The following is a 12,373-nucleotide window of genomic DNA, read 5'->3' on the forward strand; positions in this document are numbered from 1 at the left end:
ACCGTAACAGTATTGTTGCCTGAGAACATTTGCTAAAACTTAAAAGCCTTCCGTTATCAGAATATTGTGAAAATCATTATTCAAAAATAACTAAATACGGTAAAAAAAAATAAGAAACTATCCTAGGTATGCCCGAGTAAGTTTGTGCGTGGCGTAGGTAGCCTAGGTTGGTAGGGAGGTAGGTCTCAAGTCAATAATCTCCCCCTCAAAGGATGATTTCTAGAATAAAATTCTCTATGTTTAAAACTGTATTCCAAGTTTCATTCAAATCTATTTAGCTGTTTACCACGACTTGATAATAAATAAATCATTTATTTGCTTGAAAAGCGTAGTTACAGATGGTCACGTTTGTTGTAAGTAACAAATATCTACACAACTAGGGAACAAATCAAATTATTTTATTAAATATTTCTAACACCTTTTTCCACCAAGGCGTTAAGGACCGACTGATTACCAGTCCGCCGCGCCGGGCGATATCAGTCTGTCAGTTACTCGCAAAAGGTAACAGTGGCACGAGTGCCCCTTTACGGAAAACTAGTTTTAACTAAGAAAAACGGGTTTTTAGGTTTCCGTACCCAAAGGGTAAAACGGGACCCTATTACTAAGACTTCGCTGTCCGTCCGTCCGTCCGTCCGTCCGTCCGTCTGTCACCAGGCTGTATCTCACGAACCGTGATAGCTAGACAGTTGAAATTTTCACAGATGATGTATTTCTGTTGCCGCTATAACAACAAATACTAAAAACAGAATAAAATAAAGATTTAAATGGGGCTCCCATACAACAAACGTGATTTTTAACCAAAGTTAAGCAACGTCGGGAGTGGTCAGTATTTGGATGGGTGACCGTTTTTTTTTTGCTTTTTTTTTTTTTTGCATTATGGTACGGAACCCTTCGTGCGCGAGTCCGACTCGCACTTGCCCGGTTTTTACAGTAACATACATAACAAATTAATTCTTTCACTTTAATTATTTAATATCATTAACCAACCATTCCTAAAAGTTTGACGTAACCCCTTTCGTTCTGCATGTGGTTCCAATTTGTAAAAGCAGGAAATAGATCTCAAAGCGAAACTGCAAATGGGCAAAGCAAAGAAAATCTAGTGCAAAAACTTCAAACCTAGGTCAGTGCGGGTCGTACGTGAGATTCAGGTCATGGACGATTGAAAGTACTTCACTACTCACTGGACTCGCGTCAAATTGGACCAGTATAAGTTTAGTCTTCGCCTTTGGTTGTTATGGATCTCTCACCTCTAAAGGCCCATTAAAAAAATTGGTAGTCAAATTTGAATCAATACCTAATAGAAAACCTATTAGAAAATAAATTGTTTTGTTTTAAAACCTAACGATATAAAACAAAAACAACTGTTCTATATAATAATTAGTTAAATGTCATTGTAGGTAATTAGTGCTAATATTAGAACGGCGCAGTGGCGGTGGGACTGGTTTGGTTTAAGGCAGTAAGTAATAGGAATATCAGATCTGACCAAGCATCATCAAAAAGGTATATTACTAAAACTTGCATGGTATAAAAAAGTTAAATAGAAAACAATATCATGGGTGTGTTCTAAATAAGGGGGTACCACAGGGTACCTACTTAGATTTTAGATTAGCGTTTGACTTGTTTAAATTACGTTCAAAAGCTAGTTTTACCGTTGGCTATGGATTACAAGAAAAGCAATCATTGTTATTATGTGTATTATTGTGTATCGCTTCAATAGAAACCAATTGCTGCTTTTAACGTATTTCCTATTACGCTTTCTTCCTTATTGCATCCGATATATTTAGCGTTTAGCGTATATTTTGAAAATAGAGTACCAAAAAGTTCACTCTTATAGTAATAAAAAAGGAATTTGGACATTTTATACTACTACCCGTATTTGTGTAAACTAAATACCAATATCTGGTATCTAAATAAAAATAAACTTACAGCACTAATAATTAATATGCGTGTGTGCGTGTGTACGACTGACAGCAGTGTTATTTGAATTCGCTACTTGTAAATTTAATTATCGAGTAAATACTGAAGAGATACATACCAAATACAACTTAAAACCTGGATAAAATGAAGCATATCTGAATCACACATAAAGAACGAAGAACTACTACTATAATGGAGAGAAAAGCGCGCAAAAAGGTACCATGAATTGATCCGTTATTTACAAAATTCACTCACACATGCTTGAGCACTTAAATTAAAAACAATACGACCAATTAACACCCAATAATCACGAAGAACAGCTGTTTAACCTACCTACATTAAACTAGCTAGATTGACAATCTGATATTGACAGCGGCGAAGGTCAGTGTTGCTATACAAAAATTTCCTACGGGTGCGTTCCATAATCACCAAATTAAGAGGCTGCCTACGCACGGGTGCGTTCCATAAAAAAAACAACTTCAGAAAGTTTGCACACCAGGCAATATGTCATCAAAAATAAAAATATTTTGCACGCAGTGCACAATCGAGATTAAATCTAAAGAGTATTTGAAATGCCGAACATGTCAAGGTGCATATGACCTAAAATGTAGTACTGTAACTCGAAGGATGTTTCTCTCGATGTTCAAAGAAGACAAAAATATCTGGACTTGTATACCTTGTCGGAATAATAAAAATCAAACTGGACAGAAGAAAGGGAAGAAACTGAAGGAGAACACTTCATTCTCTACTTCCGATTGCAACAATACCATTTCTTGCAGTGAAAATATACCTGAAATAATAAATACCAGACCGGCACTTCTCGCGGACAATGTTGATAACACCCCTGAACTGTTGTCGGACCCAGAATCTGATATGGAATCGCTAGCCACCTTACGCGATGATATTTCACTAAGTATGCCAAATATATCAACGATTGAGAGCGGCGACTACACAGAAATGAAAAAGGAAATCGACAATCTCTCTGTACAGTTGTCTAGCGCGCATGATGAGATTGATAAGCTTAACTCGGAGGTTGGATCACTAAAAAAGAGACTTGACGACCAAAATAAGAAAATCGAGCTCTTTAAAAAGCTCCTGACTGAAAAATGTCCTACAAAAAATTCAACGCCTTTGAAAAATAAAATCGCAACTTTACAGAAACAATTATTGGTCAAGAATATCAATCATCCAGGCAATGTCCTCGACAGTGATGATGACTCTATACCATCAGTATCACCAAAACGTAAGGATATAAACACAATGATGGCACCAAGTGACAATATAGTCGAGGCTGACAGCCCGACAGGGACACAAGAACAAGATACAACACAAAAAATTGAACCAAATGACAAAAAGAAAAAAGATGACAGAGTGATTAAAAATAAATTGTGTCTTATTAGTAGCAACACAAGAAATAACATTTTGGGCAATATGCACGAATATTTTAATGACTTTGAATTTTGCCATTACAAAATACCAGGTGCCGGAATACATGAGCTTTTTAGCAACTTTGATAATAAACTAAGTAATTTTACATTATCCGATTTCTGTGTTATACTTATTGGGGAAGAAGATTTCAAGACGACAACAAATTACATAAGTATGGTTCAACATATTAGAACCACATTAGAAGATATGAAGCACACAAATGTTATTGTATGTGTTCCAACGTATATCTGCGGAGCTAAAGTGTATAATTGCCGTGTAGAATTGTTTAATACCCTACTGAATTTGGACATCGCAACAAATAAACACGCTCTTTTCTTTGACACAAATCTAAATCTACAACTGGACATGTTCTCATCGTATACGGGCAAGCTTTTGAACACTGGAATCAAAGATGTATTCTATTACCTCCAGAAACAGATTAAGACTATACAAGAGAGCGATAGTAATCCAGAAATAACATTTTTTCGTGAACAACACTGAAAATAATTATAATCATAATCATTGTTTTACTATACTGCATCAAAATATCGCTGGAGCCATAAATAAGTCGGAACTTTTGAATATGTCAATACTAGAGTTAGCAAATCATAAAACGAAAGTAGACGTTATTTGCCTAACTGAAAGCTTTATCAAACAAGGCTCAGAATGCCTATTAAAAATATACAATTATCAAATAGCTGCGTCATTTTCACGAACAAAAAGAAGAGGGGGTTCATGCATATTAGTGAAGAATGACTTAGAGTGGAAAAATATTGCGTGGCTTAATGAATTCTCTAGTCAATACTCATTCGAATGTTGCGGAGTATACATAGAAGACTACAATATTTTCATTATCTGCATATATAGAACGCCAACTAGTGCCGTCAATATATTTTTCGGTAAATTGGAGCAATTACTTAATAAATTATTTTCAAAGAAAAAAAATATTAATCTTGTGTTATGTGGCGATTGGAACATTAATATGTTGAAAAAGACTAAGACCAGTAACGAACTGAACAGTATTCTGCTAAATAATAATATACATATACACACGAAAGAAGCTACAAGACAAATGTCATGTATAGATTTGTTAGCAAGCAACATAGATGGAGTAGAAACAAAAATACATCATCTTGCACTGTCAGACCACGAAACTGCACAAACAGTAAGCATACCAGTAAAAAGAAATAACAAAATAAATGAATGGTTTGAAACTCGGCGAGATTACCACCCAGAAAATATCGAAAAATTTTGCCAGCACGTAGCATCACTTACTTTTAATGAAGTCTACCAAAACCAAGAAGTGGACGATGCTTTTAATGAATTTCATAATTGGTTGATGTTACTGCATAAACTATGTTTTCCAGAATATAAAAAGAAAATGAACAAGAGATCTATAAAGTTGCAATGGCTGACAAACGGACTCAGGAAATCTAGTAGAAATAAGAGGCAACTATATATGAAGAGCATACATTCAAAAAGTAACAAAGAGGCTCATAAGAAACAATACCGATTGTACAATAAAATACTTAAGCAATGTATAATTAAATCTCAACAGATACAAAACCATAAATATATATCAAATAATAAGAACAAATGTAAAGCAGTTTGGAAAATAATACAAAACAATGTAAGTGCAAGATTAGACGGTCCCTGCGTGGATAAAATAATAGAAAATGAGGTGACATATAATAACAGCATGGATATTGCTGAAACATTTAATGATTATTTTGTGAAGTTAGTGACGTCAGAGCCTTCAGAAGATATAAGACATAAATTAATCAAAAGTGTCAAAAACATTAAGAACACTAATAATGAAACTATTTTTATTCAACCCACGGATGGAAACGAAATATTGAAAATTATAAGAAACCTGCGTAATACCTCATCTACAGGATATGATGAACTAAATACATATTTAATTAAAAGATGTGCTGCATTTATATGTGAACCTCTAAGCTACATTTTGAATCTTTCTTTTGAACAGGGACGATTTCCAAATGCACTCAAACTATCGGTAGTCAAGCCTCTATTCAAGAAAGCCGATAAAACTGAGTTGAGCAATTATAGACCAGTTACTTTAATACCAATTATCGCCAAAATATTTGAACGTGCAATGTACAACCGGCTACTAAATTTTGTCACAAGACATCATCTTCTAACGCCAGAGCAGTTCGGTTTTCGAAAAAACTGTTCAACATCAATGGCATGCTTTCACTTGCTAAAAATAATAACGGAAAGCTTGAACAATAAAATTCCTATCGTGGGTATATTTTTGGATATGACAAAAGCCTTCGACTTTGTTAATCACGACATTTTGCTTACCAAACTAGAAAAATGCGGGATGAGAGGTAAATGTAAAGAATGGCTGGGCAGTTATCTTAGGGATCGCAACCAGAGTGTAGAAATCACAAAACTTGAAAACGGAAGTAGAGTAACGAGTAGATCACAACTGAAACCTATAATGGCAGGGGTTCCTCAAGGGAGCATATTGGGGCCATTACTATTCTTAATGTACATCAATGATCTCCCTAATTCTACGAAACATGACTGCATCTTATACGCAGATGACACTACCCTGCTTGTCAAGTGTGAAGATCCCGAAACGTTCGAGGAAGATATAAATAGGGCTATAAATGATATAATAACATGGCTAAATGATAACAATTTGAAGATTAATATATCAAAAACTAATTTCATGCAATTTCACAATTACCGGACCAATCATTTGCCGATAAAACTACAATATAAAGACAGAAAACTGGAACAAGTAGAGACAACAAAGTTTTTAGGCATAATCATCGACGAAAACTGTAAATGGACACATCATATTGATTATTTGTGTAACAAACTCGACCGCTTCGTATACGCACTGAAACGACTACGACAGATTGCATCAATAGAAACAGCGCTGAATGCATATCATGGCTATGTAGCTTCGGTTTTATCATTTGGCCTACTGATATGGGGAAACTCAGCCGACATAACTAGAGCCTTCCGACTACAAAAGAAATGTATACGTGCTATTTGTGGAGCATGGTTCTTAGAAAGTTGTAGACCACTATTCAAGGAAATGGAAATTTTACCTCTGCCATCGATGTACATAAAAGAGGCCTGCCTTTTTGTCAAGACAAACCCACACATGTTCAAAAAAAGCTCAGAAGTATTTAAACGACAAGTGAGACACGAACACGCACTTTACATTCCTCTACAGAAGACAGACATCTACAGAAAAAATTCTTACTGCATGTGCATAAAAATTTATAACAAGTTACCAGACAAATTCAAAGAATTACCAGAAATAATCTTTAAGAAAGAACTTACTAAGTGGTTAATTAATAAGTGTTTTTATAGTGTAAAAGAATTCCTATTAGATTGATATTTTATTACATTTAATTTATATTTGTTTGTGACTATTATGTATTAATTGAAATTTGGTAACTTGACATATAAATTGTAATATGATATATTTTCTATTTTGTATGATTTTTGTATTATGATAAGGTTATATTAATTGAAATTTGGTGTTTTGACATATAATTGAGATTAAATTTGATGTATTTATTTTTGTATAAGATAGGGTTGTATTGTCAATTAGTTTGTAATATGTTGACATTTTTACTATATGTATAAAATGCGACAGAATTTTGCACGCCAATAAATGGCTGAATGTAAATGGAGACCAGAATTATCACCCTGACATCTTGTAAATATGTACCTACATTCTTGCAAATAAACATTTTATCTTATCTTTATCTTATCTTAAAAAGTCTGGTTATAAATTGTTTCATGCAATGCATATTAGATTTGCATAAAGTTGTTTTACGGAAGTTGCGTTGCATTCACTTGAGTATTGTATATATTATTTCGATTACAATAATTAAATGTATTAAAACACTATATAAAGATGAAGAGGATTTAAGTGACACAGCAAACAAAACAAGTGCTAAAAGTCGAACTGGATAACGGCGACTATGACCCCATAGATGCGTCTATTTGAGTTATATTTAAACAACATGAATTACAAGAACTCCCATCATCTAGCGATAAAAGCCTGATACGCTTTTTGGAAATGCAACGAAACATAGGGTAACGAAGATGAAAGTGGGAAAGTAAAAGATTGATATAAAGATAAAGGTATTATAACAGCCTCAATTTCGTACACATGCTGAACTAGTTAATAACAGAATAATCACACACACGTATTTTTAATAATTTTGACATTTGAGTTTTCATCATCATCATCATTTCAGCCTATATACGTCCCACTGCTGGGCACAGGCCTCCTCTCATGCGCGAGAGGGCTTGGACTATAGTCCCCACGCTAGCCCAATGCGGATTGGGGACTTCACATACACCTTTGAATTTCTTCGCAGATGTATGCAGGTTTCCTCACGATGTTTTCCTTCACCGAAAAGCTAGTGGTAAACATCAAATGATATTTCGTACATAAGTTCCGAAAAACTCATTGGTACGAGCCAGGATTTGAACCCGCGACCTCCGGATTGAAAGTCGGACGTCATATCCACTCGGCCACCACCGCTCCTTATTCGATTTTTTTAAGTAAATATAATATAAAACGTAGAATTAGACCAAGACAAGTCTGCGACGATTTTGATAGCACACGCAGTGCAGTGCAAGTGTCGCAGTTTAACGTCAAACTCCCATGAAGTTAATAACATTTGCACTGCGTATGCTGTCAAAATCGTTGCAGACTTTTTTTGGTCTTACTCTAACAAGTAGGGTCATTTTCTAACGGGGTCGCATTACTTTTACTTGTATTGAGGTGTGCAATAAAGAGTATTTAGTGCTCTATTGTTGTTGTCATTGCAAAAAGCGCTAAGCAATATAAATGAGAAATGAGTAACTAGAACTTGGACAAATTGCTACGATTTGTTGGTCAGACTAATACAAAAACGTATGCATGCACATAGCTTGTTATTAAAACTATAGTGTTTACATAACAGCGTTTGTTTAGAGTTTTAGAGAACCCTCTTTGCATAACTGCGCCACGCTTCGGTTGCCCTGCTGACAGGCTATTACCTAATTTTAAATCTGGGACCCATTTTTGGTGGCTTTCTAAAACATTAAAAGAAGACGTAAATCTAAGAAATTAGAAGGAAATCAAATATATGAGGCGCCGCACGAAACTTGCAACGAAAGATATGGCCGTCGCGCGTGGGATTTTTTATGGGATCCCGGTATTGATGAAGACAATTTCGAAGAAGTCCGGTATGTGGAAGCCCTATAGCCCACGCAGTGCAAGTGTTATTTATACGTCATAATTTCATAGAAGTTTGACGTTTAAAATAACAATTGCACTGCGTGGGCTATCAAAATCGCTGCAGACTTTTCGTGGTCTAACTCTATATATTTATTACCTACCTCATCAGCCATTCCACATAGTATCTTCGGAATTAATGAGCCTTTTTATTGGAATAAGTAAAAGCAAAGTCGTTACAAAAACATTATCAAACTTTCCATCATGTGCAGATCAAAAAGATAACATCCATTTCTCTTCTCCGTACGCTTTTAATTGTTTTCGCTCATGTCCGCCGCGGTGGAAAGTGCTTACGCGAAACAGATCGTGAAATTATGTCGCTGCGCGTGAGTTTATCTTTTAACGGTCTTGTCAACGTCCGAATTCGCTTTCGATCTTCAATTGTTAATGGGTGATCAATCAACAAAATACAGGTAATGTCTATTTGACACGCATACATCATACAGACATATTGCTTGAGGACGCTGTTTAAATGTAGTGGCTAATTATGTCGTATCATCAAACGTGAACTTCCCACCAGTTTGACATTGACATATTCGCTAGCGTGAGCGTAACTTTTACTTTCTATGCATCTCGCTCGTACTGGCATATTAGTGCGAGCGAGATGTATAGATAGTAAGTTACGCAGACGTTAGCGAATATGTCAGTTTGCTAAGGCAGTCGTGGTAAGGCTACTTGTTAAGAACCTAAATAACACCTTACAAAGGTCATGTTTAAAAAATGCGGCAAAAATTTTGATGCTGACAGATTTTCTTAACTTTACAGTATATTTCTTTCCTCTCTAGCCCCAAAAGTCTTCTGCAAATCATAAAAGAATTAGTTTATAATAACTATAATCTCTCAATAATGTTCAAGTACACTTAGGGCCACTTGCACCATCCCACTAACCCGGGGTTGTACTGTAACCATGTTAACTTCAAGTTTATCCGGTTAACCCCGGGGTTAGTGAATGCTGCAAGTGGCCCTTAGCATGTTAGATTCTTGGAAGCGAGTCAATATGATATACAGATTTCGAATTTGGAGTTAAGCCAAATTAAGGGTAATGACCCGATGCTGTGATATGACAATGGCGGTGAGGCCAACGCGCTAGCCCCCTTGAACTATTAACGAAAGGTTTCGCTCGCTCAGTATCCGTAGTTGTACTATGTAGTTGTAGGTATGTTGGGATTGTTGGGTAGTTTGTGATAGGTCATTAACCTGGTACTCAACATACACACACTGTAAAGTGGGATTAGCTAAGATGGGGACTTTTCGGGGTCCTTGGGTTGTCTTACATAGCTAAAGGATTGGCGACCTGTCTGACCTAGTCGGTAGGGACCCTATCTGCTAGGTGGAGCTCCTACTTTCGAATCTTGCTAAGGCCATTCATTTTCGTATTTTGATCATGAATATTATCAACTGGTACCTAAAGTACCTACAGCTTTCCTTGGTTTGGGGTTGGTTGAATCTATTTTACATACAAGGATTATTGTAAGATTGTTACCAAATGTTTATTTGTTTAGCTCTAAACAATTAATATCGAGATCACAATGTCAATGTCTCGCTTTTGTTTTTTTTCTTATAATCCTTTCAATTGAATTGATTAACAAACTTTTACTGCTGTGATAGCCCTGAATTACCATTATAATAAAAAGTGTATCTTTTACGCAGTTCTAGTGAGCCTTTACAAACATCGATTAGATTCGATTTCTTTGTAGCATTATCTGGTTATACAAATGTCTTTTTTTGTGTTAGATTATCAAGGTTGACAAGCAGGTATCATTGTCAAATATCTAGTTTCAATTTCCGCGTGGGATTTCACCCTGTCACTAAGTGTTTATTATAACTAGGATGTCTATTTGCCCGTTTTCATTTACCAAAAAGACGATCCCAATTCGTAACATCCCAACATATAGTTAAATTAATAATTTACGAGGCTTTACAGTTATAATACTTTTTTAGGGTTCCGTACCCAAAGGGTAAAACGGGACCCTATAACTAAGACTTCGCTGTCTGTCCGTCCGTCCGTCCGTCCGTCCGTCCGTCCGTCCGTCTGTCTGTCACCAGGCTGTATCTCACGAACCGTGATAGCTAGACAGTTGAAATTTTCACAGATGATGTATTTCTGTTGCCGCTATAACAACAAATACTAAAAACAGAATAAAATAAAGATTTAAGTGTGGCTCCCATACAACAAACGTGATTTTTGACCAAAGTTAAGCAACGTCGGGCGTGGTCAGTACTTGGATGGGTGACCGTTTTTTTTTACATGTTTTTTCCGTTTTTTTTTGCATTATGGTACGGAACCCTTCGTGCGCGAGTCCGACTCGCACTTGCCCGGTTTTTTTCCTGCGGGTGATATGGTGATGATGAGTGCCTAAATGAGATTACCTTAGTGTTCAATAAGTATGTATTACGTTTTTCCCTTTATAAATTTCCCTCAATAAACTTACTGACGCCTTTCCTTCCTCTTAAATAACATCATCACGATTATTTTCTGATCGTGATTCTTTTTCTTTAATTATATTGACTTCAATATCCTCTGCAAAAACGGGCTTAACTGCCTGGACTTTATTATTAATATAACATCTTTTATTATTGAAGGCAGAACTGCATTCTGTAATATCATTTTGCAATTTGAGATTCTTGTAAATTGAACTATATTCGTAGGTAATAGAGCTGACTTTGTACTTATGAGTAAAGTTTAGAAAAAGAAAATGGGAATCTTTTCATTTCAACTTTGCGCAACAATGTCAAAATTTAATGATTCTTGAAGAAATTTAATGATTCTTGAAACCTTATCAGTACTTACCTAAGTAGGTACACAAAAGGTTTAGCAATTGAAAACGGTAGCATGTAACTATTTTGAGCTGTTATTCTACTAATAAAACCGTAAACATATCTTTTTTTTTAAGAAGTAGGTACATAAACGTATTATTAAATTAATTTGAACTGATACCTACACATGGAGTGCATAATTATTTTCCATCGTATTTTCACGGAAACGTACGAACAGTATCGGTACAAAGTACTGAGGTTGACTGAACTAGCATGATAACAAAAACGAACATTTCCGAGAAAATACATAGGATGGAAAACAATTATGCACTACATCTGTACTCGCCTTTAAGAGGCCGTTATCGATTTTAGTCGCAAAAATGTAAAATTGTTAGATTTTGACGAAGAAATTCTACACTTTGTGCTACCTAATAGAAATAACAAGTACTGGTTTCTATTCGCACGTCTTCCCATCTTGTACTTTTGTAGATCATTTTTTTGAAAAGAGACTCACTAAATTAGTAATGATTTTTTTTCTGAAGGACGTTTAGGTAAACGCGCGTAAAGCACTGATTTTGACGATCTTATTTGTAAATTTCGTAAAGTTTGGACTGCTAAAAATGGTAAATTTGTATTACACATATCCTGTACTCGAACTTTTGTAGACTACATTTTTTTTTTTTTTTTTTTAAAGCTATAAATTTATTTACATACAATATATATACAGTGGTACTACTAAACGAAATTAATAACTAGCTTAAATCTAAAATTATGACTTTGAAGTAGTGTAAATGAAAGTTAGACGAAATCAATTTTCTCCAGAAATTACCTACTTCAAAACAGGTGACAATTTCTTTGAAACTCGACTTAATTTCAACGTAATTTTGATACTTAAACAATCGACAACATTTCCTGAAACTGTTCTTATACATCATTTAGTATAATTTACTACCATAATTTTTTAATGAATTTTTAAAAACTGCCCCTTCT

The 12,373-nt window shown here is 35.1% G+C and overlaps 1 long non-coding RNA gene across 1 annotated transcript in view; it reads left to right on the forward strand.

Moving 5' to 3' along the window:
- Positions 1 to 12,043, forward strand: part of LOC134789742 (uncharacterized) — a 35,605-nt gene extending 23,562 nt beyond the window's left edge. The window contains exon 2 of the long non-coding RNA XR_010144107.1: positions 11,737 to 12,043. This is a non-coding gene — a long non-coding RNA (uncharacterized LOC134789742). The remainder of the gene's footprint in view (positions 1 to 11,736) is intronic.
- Positions 12,044 to 12,373: the final 330 nt, after the last annotated feature.

The sequence above is a fragment of the Cydia splendana genome, chromosome 4 (assembly GCF_910591565.1).
Source record: "Cydia splendana chromosome 4, ilCydSple1.2, whole genome shotgun sequence".
Taxonomy (NCBI): Eukaryota; Metazoa; Arthropoda; class Insecta; order Lepidoptera; family Tortricidae; genus Cydia; species Cydia splendana.